The sequence below is a fragment of the Thalassophryne amazonica genome, chromosome 9 (assembly GCF_902500255.1).
Source record: "Thalassophryne amazonica chromosome 9, fThaAma1.1, whole genome shotgun sequence".
NCBI lineage: Eukaryota > Metazoa > Chordata > Actinopteri > Batrachoidiformes > Batrachoididae > Thalassophryne > Thalassophryne amazonica.
The window spans coordinates 65,948,696-65,964,210 of record NC_047111.1 but is presented as its reverse complement, the minus strand read 5'-3'; the positions used below and the strand labels follow the sequence as shown (position 1 = coordinate 65,964,210).

At 43.0% G+C, this 15,515-nt stretch overlaps 1 protein-coding gene across 1 annotated transcript in view; it reads left to right on the top strand.

Moving 5' to 3' along the window:
• The first annotated feature begins 3,040 nt into the window (after positions 1-3,040).
• The window catches only part of LOC117517286 (serine-rich and transmembrane domain-containing protein 1), a 70,210-nt gene continuing 57,735 nt past the window's right edge, over positions 3,041-15,515 (top strand). The window contains exon 1 of the mRNA XM_034178259.1: positions 3,041-3,237. The gene's annotated coding sequence lies outside the window, so the exon portion shown is untranslated. The remainder of the gene's footprint in view (positions 3,238-15,515) is intronic.

Sequence of the window (15,515 nt, the reverse complement as noted above, 5' to 3'; positions counted from 1 at the left end):
ATTTTTAGCTATGTCCTTCAGCATCTTTGGCAGTAAACTGTGATGCTGGCTTATCATTTTGGGGTAGGGGAAAAGCACTCCAGAAATGCATCCAGTTTATTTATTTAACACAAATTGAAAAATGAATACATACTTGGAAATGTCAAATAATTAGCAATAAAATGTGAAGATGATTGAAGAAGGGGATTGGTCAGTTGCAATGATGGTCCTGGAACAACAATAACAAATATAGAATGCAATGCTAAAGTACCCTCGGCTGTATAAAGCATAAAAATAGGAAGCACAACATATAGTTTCACTTGGCCAACTCGTGCAGTAGTACCAGGGTACTGCCCTGCTGGACAAACCCCAACATAAAATGTGACCTTTTTTGATCCAGAAAGGAGGCCAAGGTCAGCTACCTTCAGTGTCCTGCAAGTTCATTATCCGAGATTACACCCTGTAAATGTAATGCTGCAACAACAAAAAGATTGATATAATGAATGAATGAATGCATAAGAAAGAATGTGACCTTTTGACCCCTTAAAACAGGTCAAGGTTAGCCATGTCCCAAGAATGTTCCCTATGAATTTGAAGACCCTGTCAGTAATAGGACTGTACTAAGACCCCCATCGCAATTGGTACGAATGAGTACGAGCCAAGTCAAATGTCGAAAAAATGTCAAATGTCAGAATGTCAAAAAAACAAAACAAAAACACAAAACAAGATTTATGCCACATCTGGGAGGGAATAAGAACTGCAGGGGACACCGTCCGAACACCCAGGCTGCGCCCCGACCCGCTCTGACTGATTCATGCATGTGCCATGCGCATGAGACTAAGTGCAGCAGATAACTGAAACAACCCTGCAAATGGTGAAGCAAGCACCAAAGCTGGCACAAATACTGCTTAGACATTACTCTTTTGAAGAAACTGACTGCCCACTTTAATTTTCAATAGGCGGCCAGGTAGGGGTCAATTGAATAATTACAGAGGGGTCAAAATTAAAAAATGCTCCAATCTAATTGAAAACTATACTACAATATTTGTCTGATCATAATGATTCCAAAAAGGTATAGTTTGGATGATCTATGACTGAATGTTCAGGAGTTATGGGGTAAAAACAACAAATATGGTGACATAACTCCTGAACATTCAGTCATAGATTGTCCAAACTATACCTTTTTGGAATCGTTATGATCAGACAAATAATGTAGTGTAGTTTTCAATTAGACTGGAGCATTTTTAATTTTGAGCCCTGTGTAACTCTTCAATTAACCCCTACTTGGCTGCCTTTTGAAAATTCAAGTGGCTAGTTGTTTTTTTTTTGTTTTTTTTTCAGAAGAATAATATCTAAGGAGTATTTGTGCCGAATTTGATGCTTGTGTCACATTTGCAGGATTTTGCTTTAAATATTCTCTTAGCTGCTGCGCTACTGAACGCAGGACAAATGTGTGTGGAACACGGTAAGAGTACCTGGACAGCTGCCAGATGACAGTAAGAAGAATAAGAATGCACTTAAAAGCTGAACGGTTGTGGTGCAATTGCAGTTTGGCAGAATATAATCCAGCAACATTTGAGGCACACTCGTGGTGCGTTCAGACACACTGGGGATATTTGGCCACTGCTCGACCTGGAAACATGCCAAACATCCCCCAAATGAGATCAGAATGTCATGAATGCCATTTTCACGCTATTAACTTGTTTAGAATTCAGTTAGACTGGGGTCAGACGACACTTCGACTACCATTCGATAGTGGTTCCACCTTGGGCAGTGAGCTGTGGAACTGTGAGGGTTTAAATAAGAAGCAGACTAGTCAAGGTGATGTGAAGCAGGTGTGTGGAAGTCTCTGGAAGAGAGCGTGACTGGGGAAGACAAAAATTGTGCACAGTGCATGACAGTAAAGAAAAGAAAACAGAGTCGAGTGATGAAAAAGACAAAGACACGTGAGCAGGTGCAAGAGTGGAAGTGGATGAAAACAGAGCAGAACGAGTCACAGTGAGAGACAAAGACACAAGAGCTGGTGCAGGGGGCAATCAAATCAGAACTAACGTGATGAGTCAAAAGTGGAAAATAAGAAAACTAATGATTATAACTGAATTAGAATGGAACTGATATAGAAAAGTGAATACAATAAAACTGGCTAAAGAAACTATTCATTTCACAGAGAATAATTGCTGAACAGAGAACAAAACTGGTGGCTGCAGAATAATGCAATGAATGACTGATACGCGATAAACGATAACAGAAAATAAAACCCAAGACTAACAGAACATAACCCGACACTAAGACACTGAAGATAAATAGTAACAAAAACCTGTGACTAAAGCATAATACAATAAATGTGATAAACAGAACTAAAACTAAAGGACCCAGAGTAAAAGAATACAATAACTGACTACAAAATAGATGATAACCAAAGAATGAACCAGTGATGAAAGTGCAAAACAAAAAAAAAAGAAGCAATAAACAGAACCAAACTGAGATTTACATGAGAAAGTACAAACATATGAAAAGCAAAACCAGAAAATCAGAGGAAATTACGCAACGACTAGGACCTAAACCATGAGCCGGGGTCGAGCATGACATGTGCACATTAACGCCAAGGGCCGTCAAGTGACAAACGCCAACTGCTTGTCGCCTTAGGCTGTTACTTTAACACCCCCTCCCTCCAAGTATGCGGGAGGCTGAGCCCAAATGCACAAACACTGATTTACTCATATTTCTCACTTCGTAGCACAACATGAAGCAAAATCTAGACATCGGTCTGGCTGCTGTCTCTGCCAGCATCTCGGAACTGACAAACAGTGTGCATGCGAGTAAAGTTTACTCAGGATGTACAATGGAAAGAAACACAGGAACTGAGGTTGATGTGGTCTTTATTAAGATGTGATGAGCAGCTGAGAGAAAAGTGGGAGGGAGGGCACAGAGAGAAAGAGAGGGAGAGAGAGGATTAGAGTAGAGTGAGCTCTCTTATTTGGGCTCCACCAACAAAAAACAAATCTGTATTATTCATTATCTCTCGGCTCTTTCTCACTGTCTGTCTTCCTTTTTTTCTTTTTTCTTTTTTTTTTTGCACGCCTGCGTACCCAAAGAAAACCAACAGAGTCAGACAGAAAAACAGAGAGAGGACAGTCTGACAAGGAAGAGCTGGAGGGCAGTACATCTGGTTTGTTCGGCTCAGACCCCAAACACAGCAGGATGGATTTCTGCACGACTTGAAAGCAAAGGAGGAACGGCTGCCTCTCGCATAAACAGGTCTGTAACTCTCCCGGCTTAACTGCAGGCAGCTCTCTGTCAAATGTGTCAAAGATGGTTTTAAAGATAGAGTCGGAACGATGGCAGGCAATCTACTCTGCTAATATTCTCAGCCTCCTTGTCAGTTCCTGTCAACTTTTATTCACTGCATCACTGCTGATGGTGTGGTGCTCACCGTGCCAACAGTGAACGTGCAGAATCCTGTAATCAGGGTTAATGACAGGAGGCGAGAATCCATCTCTGGGATTGTGCACCGAGGGCTCTGCAGGGAAGGAGGGGATGCAACTGCGTCCTTGTATGGCAGGAACAGGACATAAAGTGTCCTCTGAGGGCAAGGAGAACAGAGCGGGGTTTGTTTGTGCTTTAAAGTGACGCCTGACTCATCCTGTTCATCCCAATAAACAGCTGGCGCACACAAAACTCACATTCACTGGCAACTGCACTTGGAACTATCAGGAGTAATTAACAGATAAGAGAACGAAGTGCAAATATACACTTCGCCACAGGGATGAACTGAAGCATCAGGCACGTGCAGAGACATCAAGGCAAAAGAGCTCATTATCAACACTGACCACTCACCAAAAAAAAAATCTCTATTTCTGACTGCCTTTCAACTCCTAATTCCATTCTGTCATATATAATTAGTTTTGCAGTACTTCTCATTTCAGTTGGCTTGCCTCTACTGGTGGTTGGCTCTCACTGCGGTATTGTATCACTTCCTGTTCCGGAGCACAGCGGTGTTTTTCTGTATCTGTTAGCTGTTTAATCTGCGCAGTTAGATTGATCTAGTTATCTAGATTACGATTTGTTTCCCAGTGTAATCTTTACGTGCCTTAACTAAAGCACTCCTTCTGCTGAATCACCTCTAAATTATTTACACATTATTCACTTTGCGTGTTTTTAGGAATCCGCTAGCTTAGCGTAGCTACTAGCTCTTAGCCGATTTAGCATGGCGGCTTCTCCTGTCTCTCCCGCACTTTTCTGCTCTAGGTGTGAAATGTTTAGTTATTCCTCGGCCTCCTTTAGCAGTAACGGTACTTGTAATAAGTGTAGCTTATTCGTAGCTTTGGAGGCCAGGCTGGGCGAATTGGAGACTCGGCTCCGCACCATGGAAAATTCTACAGCTAGCCAGGGCCCTGTAGTCGGTGCGGACCAAGGTAGCTTAGCCGCCGTTAGTTACCCCCTGGCAGATCCCGAGCAGCCGGGAAAGCAGGCTGACTGGGTGACTGTGAGGAGGAAGCGTAGCCCTAAACAGAAGCCCCGTGTACACCGCCAACCCGTTCACATCTCTAACCGTTTTTCCCCACTCGACGACACACCCGCCGAGGATCAAACTCTGGTTATTGGCGACTCTGTTTTGCGAAATGTGAAGTTAGCGACACCAGCAACCATAGTCAATTGTCTTCCGGGGGCCAGAGCAGGCGACATTGAAGGAAATTTGAAACTGCTGGCTAAGGCTAAGCGTAAATTTGGTAAGATTGTAATTCACGTCGGCAGTAATGACACCCGGTTACGCCAATCGGAGGTCACTAAAATTAACATTAAATCGGTGTGTAACTTTGCAAAAACAATGTCGGACTCTGTAGTTTTCTCTGGGCCCCTCCCCAATCAGACCGGGAGTGACATGTTTAGCCGCATGTTCTCCTTGAATTGCTGGCTGTCTGAGTGGTGTCCAAAAATGAGGTGGGCTTCATAGATAATTGGCAAAGCTTCTGGGGAAAACCTGGTCTTGTTAGGAGAGACGGCATCCATCCCACTTTGGATGGAGCAGCTCTCATTTCTAGAAATCTGACAGACATAAAGACATGGATGACCTCTAATTTCCTGCTTTTAAACTCAGATAAAACTGAAGTTATTGTACTTGGCCCCACAAATCTTAGAAACATGGTGTCTAACCAGATCCTTACTCTGGATGGCATTACCCTGACCTCTAGTAATACTGTGAGAAATCTTGGAGTCATTTTTGATCAGGATATGTCATTCAAAGCGCATATTAAACAAATATGTAGGACTGCTTTTTTGCATTTATGCAATATCTCTAAAATCAGAAAGGTCTTGTCTCAGAGTGATGCTGAAAAACTAATTCATGCATTTATTTCCTCTAGGCTGGATTATTGTAATTCATTATTATCAGGTTGTCCTAAAAGTTCCCTAAAAAGCCTTCAGTTAATTCAAATGCTGCAGCTAGAGTACTGACGGGGACTAGAAGGAGAGAGCATATCTCACCCATATTGGCCTCTCTTCATTGGCTTCCTGTTAATTCTAGAATAGAATTTAAAATTCTTCTTCTTACTTATAAGGTTTTGAATAATCAGGTCCCATCTTATCTTAGGGACCTCGTAGTACCATATCACCCCAATAGAGCGCTTCGCTCTCAGACTGCAGGCTTACTTGTAGTTCCTAGGGTTTGTAAGAGTAGAATGGGAGGCAGAGCCTTCAGCTTTCAGGCTCCTCTCCTGTGGAACCAGCTCCCAATTCAGATCAGGGAGACAGACACCCTCTCTACTTTTAAGATTAGGCTTAAAACTTTCCTTTTTGCTAAAGCTTATAGTTAGGGCTGGATCAGGTGACCCTGAACCATCCCTTAGTTATGCTGCGAAAGACGTAGACTGCTGGGGGGTTCCCATGATGCACTGTTTCTTTCTCTTTTTGCTCTGTATGCACCACTCTGCATTTAATCATTAGTGATCGATCTCTGCTCCCCTCCACAGCATGTCTTTTTCCTGGTTCTCTCCCTCAGCCCCAACCAGTCCCAGCAGAAGACTGCCCCTCCCTGAGCCTGGTTCTGCTGGAGGTTTCTTCCTGTTAAAAGGGAGTTTTTCCTTCCCACTGTAGCCAAGTGCTTGCTCACAGGGGGTCGTTTTGACCATTGGGGTTTTTACATAATTATTGTATGGCCTTGCCTTACAATATAAAGCGCCTTGGGGCAACTGTTTGTTGTGATTTGGCGCTATATAAAAAAATTGATTGATTGATTGATTGAGTTGTTGCTTTGGTGTGCTGAATATTTGAGAGAACACGATAAGAGTTGGAGAGTGGAGCTCCATGTCTGGTGGAGCTTCAAGTGCACTCAGGTGCACTATGAGATGGTTCTCATTCAAATATAAAGCCGATGAATAAAAACATTAGATTATCGTGTTTTGGGGAGCTGATTCATATTCGGAGAAAATCATCTGTTTGTCATTGTGGGATCTCTCGCGTCCGTGAATGAAATCTAAAGAAGTGAGTTCATAAAAGCTAGAGGAGAATTGATTAGTATTGTGCAAAAAACATCTCAAAAAACAAAGAGAGCCTCTGAGGCACGTCACTTCTCATTGTCATCATCTTTTCAAACCTGTAAGCAGCTCGCTGGTTATCTGGAGTATCTGGGGCTGATTCAGCCTCAGGTTTTGTCGTGATTCAGAGTACCAAACATCAGCTGTTTGAAATACAGACTCCTTTAAAAATCTGTACAATGAGTCTCTTTGGTATCATAAAGTGCACCTGCATGTTTGTGTCATTGGTTCAGTTTTGCACAAAAAATCCTTCAAACAAACAAACAAACAAAAAATTCGGCCTAAATGCCATGACATTTTGCAACACATGGGATTTGTCCATTATTCATGAAGTCAAATGCTAGTACCAGAAGTAAACAGGTGGCAGATATCTCTGTGAAAGCCTGCATGAGCGTGATGCAAAAACAATGCAGGACAGCTGGGATACTTTATTTTCACCAACAGACAGCTTGACATTTTAATTAAAACTTTAAATCTGTCTATATTTGTCCCTGAATATACAGTGCATCCAGAAAATATTCACCGCGCTTCACTGAGTAAATTCTTTTTTTTTTCCCCTCAAATTTCTACTCATAACACCCCATGATGACAACATGAAAGTTTTTTTTTTTTGTCAATTTTGCAAGTTTATTAAAAATTAAAAACTAAGAAATCACATTTACATAAGTATTCAAAGCCTTCGCTCAATACTTTTTGATGTACCTTTGGCAGCAATTACAACCTCAAGTCTTCTTGAATATGATGCCACAAGCTTGGTGCACCTATTATTGGGCCCATTCCTCTTTGCAGCACCTCTCAAGCTCCATCAGGTTGGATGTTCAGAGATGTTCAATCGGATTCAGGTCTGGGCAGTGACTGGACCACTCAAGAACATTCACAGAGTTGTCTTGAAACCACTCCTTTGAAATCTTGGCTGTGTGCTTAGGGTCATTGTCCTGCTGAAGGATGAACAGTCACCCCAATCTGAGGTCAAGAGCGCTCTGGAGCAGGTTTTTATACAGGATGTCTCTGTACATTGCTGTATTTATCTTTCCCTGGAAGGTTCTTCTCTCTCCATTGAGGAATACTTGAGCTTTGACAGCATGACCATCGGGTTCTTGGTCACCTCCCTGATTAAGGCCCTTCTCCCCTGATCGCTCAGTTTAGACGGGCAGCCAGCTCTAGAAGAGTCCTGGTTGTTCGAAACTTCTTCCATTTATGGATGATGGAGGCCATTGTGCTCATTGGGACTTTCACAGCAGCAGAAATGTTTCTGTACACTTCACCAGATTTGTACTTTGAGACAATCCTGTCTCGGAGGTCTGCAGGCAATTCCTTTGACTCCATGCTTGGTTTGTGCTCTGACATGCACTGTCAACTGTGGGACCTTATGTGTAGACAGGAGTTTGTCTTTCCAAATCATGTCCAATCAACTGAATTTACTCCAGGTGGACTCCAGTTAAGCTGTAGAAACATCTTAAGAATGATCAGTGGAAAGAAGATGCACATGTTCCCTTTGGGTCCTCCAGCTTCCTCCCACCCCCCCAAAGACATGCAGTTTAAGTGAATTGACCAATTCACCTAACCTGCAGGTCATGCACACATACCTGGTTAATTCACCATTGACCAAGTGTGTGGGATTGTGTTTGTCCATCTTTGTGTGGCCATGTGGTGAACTGGCATCCTGTCCAGGGTGTGCCCCACCTCATGCCCTGTGACTGCTAGGCTAAGCTCCAGCACCCCCTTGACTGGAGTAAATGTGTATAAAAAAAATTATGTTTTATTTAAATAATTTTTAAAAAATTACAGTAATGTATGTTTAAAAAAATATAGCGTACAGTCAAAAATACATTAACAAAGAAGAAGTCATTACTATATATGCGTTGAGACTTGTCTGTGTTGGTGCTTATCCCAGATTACATAGCGTGAAGGAGATGAGACTCTACAACTCTTTCTAGATGGGACACCAGTCTGACTCAGGTTACTTTCCCATTCAAGGGTTGTACCCATTTAGAGAGACTTATGGCGTGACGGGGAACTGCACCCCAGTTTACATATTGTTAGCCCAGCTTCTTATCCATTAAGGTCCCTGCTCTACATACAAAGATAAAAAGTGTACAGGTGCATCCCAGTAAGTTGGATAACCATGAAAAAGCTAATTTATTTCTGTAATTCCATTCAAAAAGTGAAACTTATATTGAATAGAATCATATATTTCAAGCATTTATTTCTTTGGCTTGCAGCTAATGAAAACCCAAAATTCACTATGTCAGAAAATTAGAATACTACAAGGTCTGTTAGAAAAGTATCCAACCTTTTTATTTTTTTCAAAACCTGATGGATTTGAATCACGTGTGCTTGAATGAGACAACCTTGAACCTTCATGCGCATGCGTGAATTTTTTCACGCCTGTCGATTGCATCATTTGCTTGTAAGCAGCCTTTGTGTGAGGATGGGTGGAGTCTCTCGTCGGATTTTCTTTGCAAGGAAAATGGTGGAACAACTGGAGCAGCGTGACTGCATCAAATTTTGCCAGAAACTGGGCGAGAGCCAGGTGGAAACCATTCGGATTATTCAGACGGCTTTTGGTGACGATGCTATGAGCATCACACAGATTAAGGAGCGGTACAACCAGTTTAAAGACGGCCGCACAACGGTGGAGAGCGAGCCATGCTCCGGTTGGCCATCAACATGCTGAAATGACCAGATCATTTCCAAAGTGAACACTGTGGTGATGTGGGACCGTCGTGTGACTGTCCAAGAAATTGCGGAAGAGGTGGACATCAGCACTTTTTCGGCACATTCCACTGTGACGGAAGATTTGGCCATGAAAAGAGTTGCACCAAAATTCATGCCGATGGCTTCGGCACGAAGCTGACGGAGCAAAAGCGCCTCCATGTTGAAGTCTCACAGGACATGCTGGGACATGCCCAGCTCTTCCACAATTTCTCAGATAGTCACATGACTGAAAAGCCACCGAAAGCCGCCTGAATCTTCCGAATGGTGGAAGAGGTGGGCATCATTTTTCTGAGTCCAGCATGTCCTGTGAGACTTCAACACGGTGGTGCTTTTGCTGTGCCATCAGCTTCGTGCCAAAGCCATCGGCATGAATTTCACTGCAACTCTTTTCATGGCCAAATCTTCTGTCACAGTGGAATGTGCTGAAAAAGCGCTGATGTCCACCTCTTCTGCAATTTCTCGGATAGTCACACGACAGTCCCACATGCTGGACTCCGAAAAATGATGCCCACCTCTTCCACCATTTGGAAGATTTAGATGGCTTTCAGTGGCTTTTCAGTCGTGTGACTATCCGAGAAATTGTGGAAGAGCTGGGCATGTCACAGTCCTGTGAGACTTCAACAGGGAGGCGCTTTTGCTCCGTCAGCTTCGTGTTGAAGCCATCGGCATGAATTTCGCTGCAACTCTTTTCATGGCCAAATCTTCTGTCACAGTGGAATGTGCTGAAAAAGTGCTGATGTTGTTGTTCTCTTGCTTGCCTCTACTGGTGGTTGGCTCTCACTGCGGTATTGTATCACTTCCTGTTCCGGAGCACAGCGGTGTTTTTCTGTATCTGTTAGCTGTTTAATCTGCGCAGTTAGATTGATCTAGTTATCTAGATTACGATTTGTTTCCCACTGTAATCTTTACGTGCCTTAACTAAAGCACTCCTTCTGCTGAATCACCTCTAAATTATTTACACATTATTCACTTTGCGTGTTTTTAGGAATCCGCTAGCTTAGCGTAGCTACTAGCTCTTAGCCGATTTAGCATGGCGGCTTCTCCTGTCTCTCCCGCACTTTTCTGCTCTGGGTGTGAAATGTTTAGTTATTCCTCGGCCTCCTTTAGCAGTAACGGTACTTGTAATAAGTGTAGCTCATTCGTAGCTTTGGAGGCCAGGCTGGGCGAATTGGAGACTCGGCTCCGCACCGTGGAAAATTCTACAGCTAGCCAGGCCCCTGTAGTCGGTGCGGACCAAGGTAGCTTAGCCGCCGTTAGTTTCCCTCTGGCAGATCCCGAGCAGCCGGGAAAGCAGGCTGACTGGGTGACTGTGAGGAGGAAGCGTAGCCCTAAACAGAAGCCCCGTGTACACCGCCAACCCGTTCACATTTCTAACCGTTTTTCGCCACTCGACGACACACCCGCCGAGGATCAAACTCTGGTTATTGGCGACTCTGTTTTGAGAAATGTGAAGTTAGCGACACCAGCAACCATAGTCAATTGTCTTCCGGGGGCCAGAGCAGGCGACATTGAAGGAAATTTGAAACTGCTGGCTAAGGCTAAGCGTAAATTTGGTAAGATTGTAATTCACGTCGGCAGTAATGACACCCGGTTACGCCAATCGGAGGTCACTAAAATTAACATTAAATCGGTGTGTAACTTTGCAAAAACAATGTCGGACTCTGTAGTTTTCTCTGGGCCCCTCCCCAATCAGACCGGGAGTGACATGTTTAGCCGCATGTTCTCCTTGAATTGCTGGCTGTCTGAGTGGTGTCCAAAAAATGAGGTGGGCTTCATAGATAATTGGCAAAGCTTCTGGGGAAAACCTGGTCTTGTTAGGAGAGACGGCATCCATCCCACTTTGGATGGAGCAGCTCTCATTTCTAGAAATCTGACAGACATAAAGACATGGATGACCTCTAATTTCCTGCTTTTAAACTCAGATAAAACTGAAGTTATTGTACTTGGCCCCACAAATCTTAGAAACATGGTGTCTAACCAGATCCTTACTCTGGATGGCATTACCCTGACCTCTAGTAATACTGTGAGAAATCTTGGAGTCATTTTTGATCAGGATATGTCATTCAAAGCGCATATTAAACAAATATGTAGGACTGCTTTTTTGCATTTACGCAATATCTCTAAAATCAGAAAGGTCTTGTCTCAGAGTGATGCTGAAAAACTAATTCATGCATTTATTTCCTCTAGGCTGGATTATTGTAATTCATTATTATCAGGTTGTCCTAAAAGTTCCCTAAAAAGCCTTCAGTTAATTCAAATGCTGCAGCTAGAGTACTGACGGGGACTAGAAGGAGAGAGCATATCTCACCCATATTGGCCTCTCTTCATTGGCTTCCTGTTAATTCTAGAATAGAATTTAAAATTCTTCTTCTTACTTATAAGGTTTTGAATAATCAGGTCCCATCTTATCTTAGGGACCTCGTAGTACCATATCACCCCAATAGAGCGCTTCGCTCTCAGACTGCAGGCTTACTTGTAGTTCCTAGGGTTTGTAAGAGTAGAATGGGAGGCAGAGCCTTCAGCTTTCAGGCTCCTCTCCTGTGGAACCAGCTCCCAATTCAGATCAGGGAGACAGACACCCTCTCTACTTTTAAGATTAGGCTTAAAACTTTCCTTTTTGCTAAAGCTTATAGTTAGGGCTGGATCAGGTGACCCTGAACCATCCCTTAGTTATGCTGCGAAAGACGTAGACTGCTGGGGGGTTCCCATGATGCACTGTTTCTTTCTCTTTTTGCTCTGTATGCACCACTCTGCATTTAATCATTAGTGATCGATCTCTGCTCCCCTCCACAGCATGTCTTTTTCCTGGTTCTCTCCCTCAGCCCCAACCAGTCCCAGCAGAAGACTGCCCCTCCCTGAGCCTGGTTCTGCTGGAGGTTTCTTCCTGTTAAAAGGGAGTTTTTCCTTCCCACTGTAGCCAAGTGCTTGCTCACAGGGGGTCGTTTTGACCATTGGGGTTTTACATAATTATTGTATGGCCTTGCCTTACAATATAAAGCGCCTTGGGGCAACTGTTTGTTGTGATTTGGCGCTATATAAAAAAATTGATTGATTGATTGATTGAGTTGTTGCTTTGGTGTGCTGAATATTTGAGAGAACACGATAAGAGTTGGAGAGTGGAGCTCCATGTCTGGTGGAGCTTCAAGTGCACTCAGGTGCACTATGAGATGGTTCTCATTCAAATATAAAGCCGATGAATAAAAACATTAGATTATCGTGTTTTGGGGAGCTGATTCATATTCGGAGAAAATCATCTGTTTGTCATTGTGGGATCTCTCGCGTCCGTGAATGAAATCTAAAGAAGTGAGTTCATAAAAGCTAGAGGAGAATTGATTAGTATTGTGCAAAAAACATCTCAAAAAACAAAGAGAGCCTCTGAGGCACGTCACTTCTCATTGTCATCATCTTTTCAAACCTGTAAGCAGCTCGCTGGTTATCTGGAGTATCTGGGGCTGATTCAGCCTCAGGTTTTGTCGTGATTCAGAGTACCAAACATCAGCTGTTTGAAATACAGACTCCTTTAAAAATCTGTACAATGAGTCTCTTTGGTATCATAAAGTGCACCTGCATGTTTGTGTCATTGGTTCAGTTTTGCACAAAAAATCCTTCAAACAAACAAACAAACAAAAAATTCGGCCTAAATGCCATGACATTTTGCAACACATGGGATTTGTCCATTATTCATGAAGTCAAATGCTAGTACCAGAAGTAAACAGGTGGCAGATATCTCTGTGAAAGCCTGCATGAGCGTGATGCAAAAACAATGCAGGACAGCTGGGATACTTTATTTTCACCAACAGACAGCTTGACATTTTAATTAAAACTTTAAATCTGTCTATATTTGTCCCTGAATATACAGTGCATCCAGAAAATATTCACCGCGCTTCACTGAGTAAATTCTTTTTTTTTTCCCCTCAAATTTCTACTCATAACACCCCATGATGACAACATGAAAGTTTTTTTTTTTGTCAATTTTGCAAGTTTATTAAAATTAAAAACTAAGAAATCACATTTACATAAGTATTCAAAGCCTTCGCTCAATACTTTTTGATGTACCTTTGGCAGCAATTACAACCTCAAGTCTTCTTGAATATGATGCCACAAGCTTGGTGCACCTATTATTGGGCCCATTCCTCTTTGCAGCACCTCTCAAGCTCCATCAGGTTGGATGTTCAGAGATGTTCAATCGGATTCAGGTCTGGGCAGTGACTGGACCACTCAAGAACATTCACAGAGTTGTCTTGAAACCACTCCTTTGAAATCTTGGCTGTGTGCTTAGGGTCATTGTCCTGCTGAAGGATGAACAGTCACCCCAATCTGAGGTCAAGAGCGCTCTGGAGCAGGTTTTTATACAGGATGTCTCTGTACATTGCTGTATTTATCTTTCCCTGGAAGGTTCTTCTCTCTCCATTGAGGAATACTTGAGCTTTGACAGCATGACCATCGGGTTCTTGGTCACCTCCCTGATTAAGGCCCTTCTCCCCTGATCGCTCAGTTTAGACGGGCAGCCAGCTCTAGAAGAGTCCTGGTTGTTCGAAACTTCTTCCATTTATGGATGATGGAGGCCATTGTGCTCATTGGGACTTTCACAGCAGCAGAAATGTTTCTGTACACTTCACCAGATTTGTACTTTGAGACAATCCTGTCTCGGAGGTCTGCAGGCAATTCCTTTGACTCCATGCTTGGTTTGTGCTCTGACATGCACTGTCAACTGTGGGACCTTATGTGTAGACAGGAGTTTGTCTTTCCAAATCATGTCCAATCAACTGAATTTACTCCAGGTGGACTCCAGTTAAGCTGTAGAAACATCTTAAGAATGATCAGTGGAAAGAAGATGCACATGTTCCCTTTGGGTCCTCCAGCTTCCTCCCACCCCCCCAAAGACATGCAGTTTAAGTGAATTGACCAATTCACCTAACCTGCAGGTCATGCACACATACCTGGTTAATTCACCATTGACCAAGTGTGTGGGATTGTGTTTGTCCATCTTTGTGTGGCCATGTGGTGAACTGGCATCCTGTCCAGGGTGTGCCCCACCTCATGCCCTGTGACTGCTAGGCTAAGCTCCAGCACCCCCTTGACTGGAGTAAATGTGTATAAAAAAATTATGTTTTATTTAAATAATTTTTAAAAAATTACAGTAATGTATGTTTAAAAAAATATAGCGTACAGTCAAAAATACATTAACAAAGAAGAAGTCATTACTATATATGCGTTGAGACTTGTCTGTGTTGGTGCTTATCCCAGATTACATAGCGTGAAGGAGATGAGACTCTACAACTCTTTCTAGATGGGACACCAGTCTGACTCAGGTTACTTTCCCATTCAAGGGTTGTACCCATTTAGAGAGACTTATGGCGTGACGGGGAACTGCACCCCAGTTTACATATTGTTAGCCCAGCTTCTTATCCATTAAGGTCCCTGCTCTACATACAAAGATAAAAAAGTGTACAGGTGCATCCCAGTAAGTTGGATAACCATGAAAAAGCTAATTTATTTCTGTAATTCCATTCAAAAAGTGAAACTTATATTGAATAGAATCATATATTTCAAGCATTTATTTCTTTGGCTTGCAGCTAATGAAAACCCAAAATTCACTATGTCAGAAAATTAGAATACTACAAGGTCTGTTAGAAAAGTATCCAACCTTTTTATTTTTTTCAAAAACCTGATGGATTTGAATCACGTGTGCTTGAATGAGACAACCTTGAACCTTCATGCGCATGCGTGAATTTTTTCACGCCTGTCGATTGCATCATTTGCTTGTAAGCAGCCTTTGTGTGAGGATGGGTGGAGTCTCTCGTCGGATTTTCTTTGCAAGGAAAATGGTGGAACAACTGGAGCAGCGTGACTGCATCAAATTTTGCCAGAAACTGGGCGAGAGCCAGGTGGAAACCATTCGGATTATTCAGACGGCTTTTGGTGACGATGCTATGAGCATCACACAGATTAAGGAGCGGTACAACCAGTTTAAAGACGGCCGCACAACGGTGGAGAGCGAGCCATGCTCCGGTTGGCCATCAACATGCTGAAATGACCAGATCATTTCCAAAGTGAACACTGTGGTGATGTGGGACCGTCGTGTGACTGTCCAAGAAATTGCGGAAGAGGTGGACATCAGCACTTTTTCGGCACATTCCACTGTGACGGAAGATTTGGCCATGAAAAGAGTTGCACCAAAATTCATGCCGATGGCTTTGGCACGAAGCTGACGGAGCAAAAGCGCCTCCATGTTGAAGTCTCACAGGACATGCTGGGACATGCCCAGCTCTTCCACAATTTCTC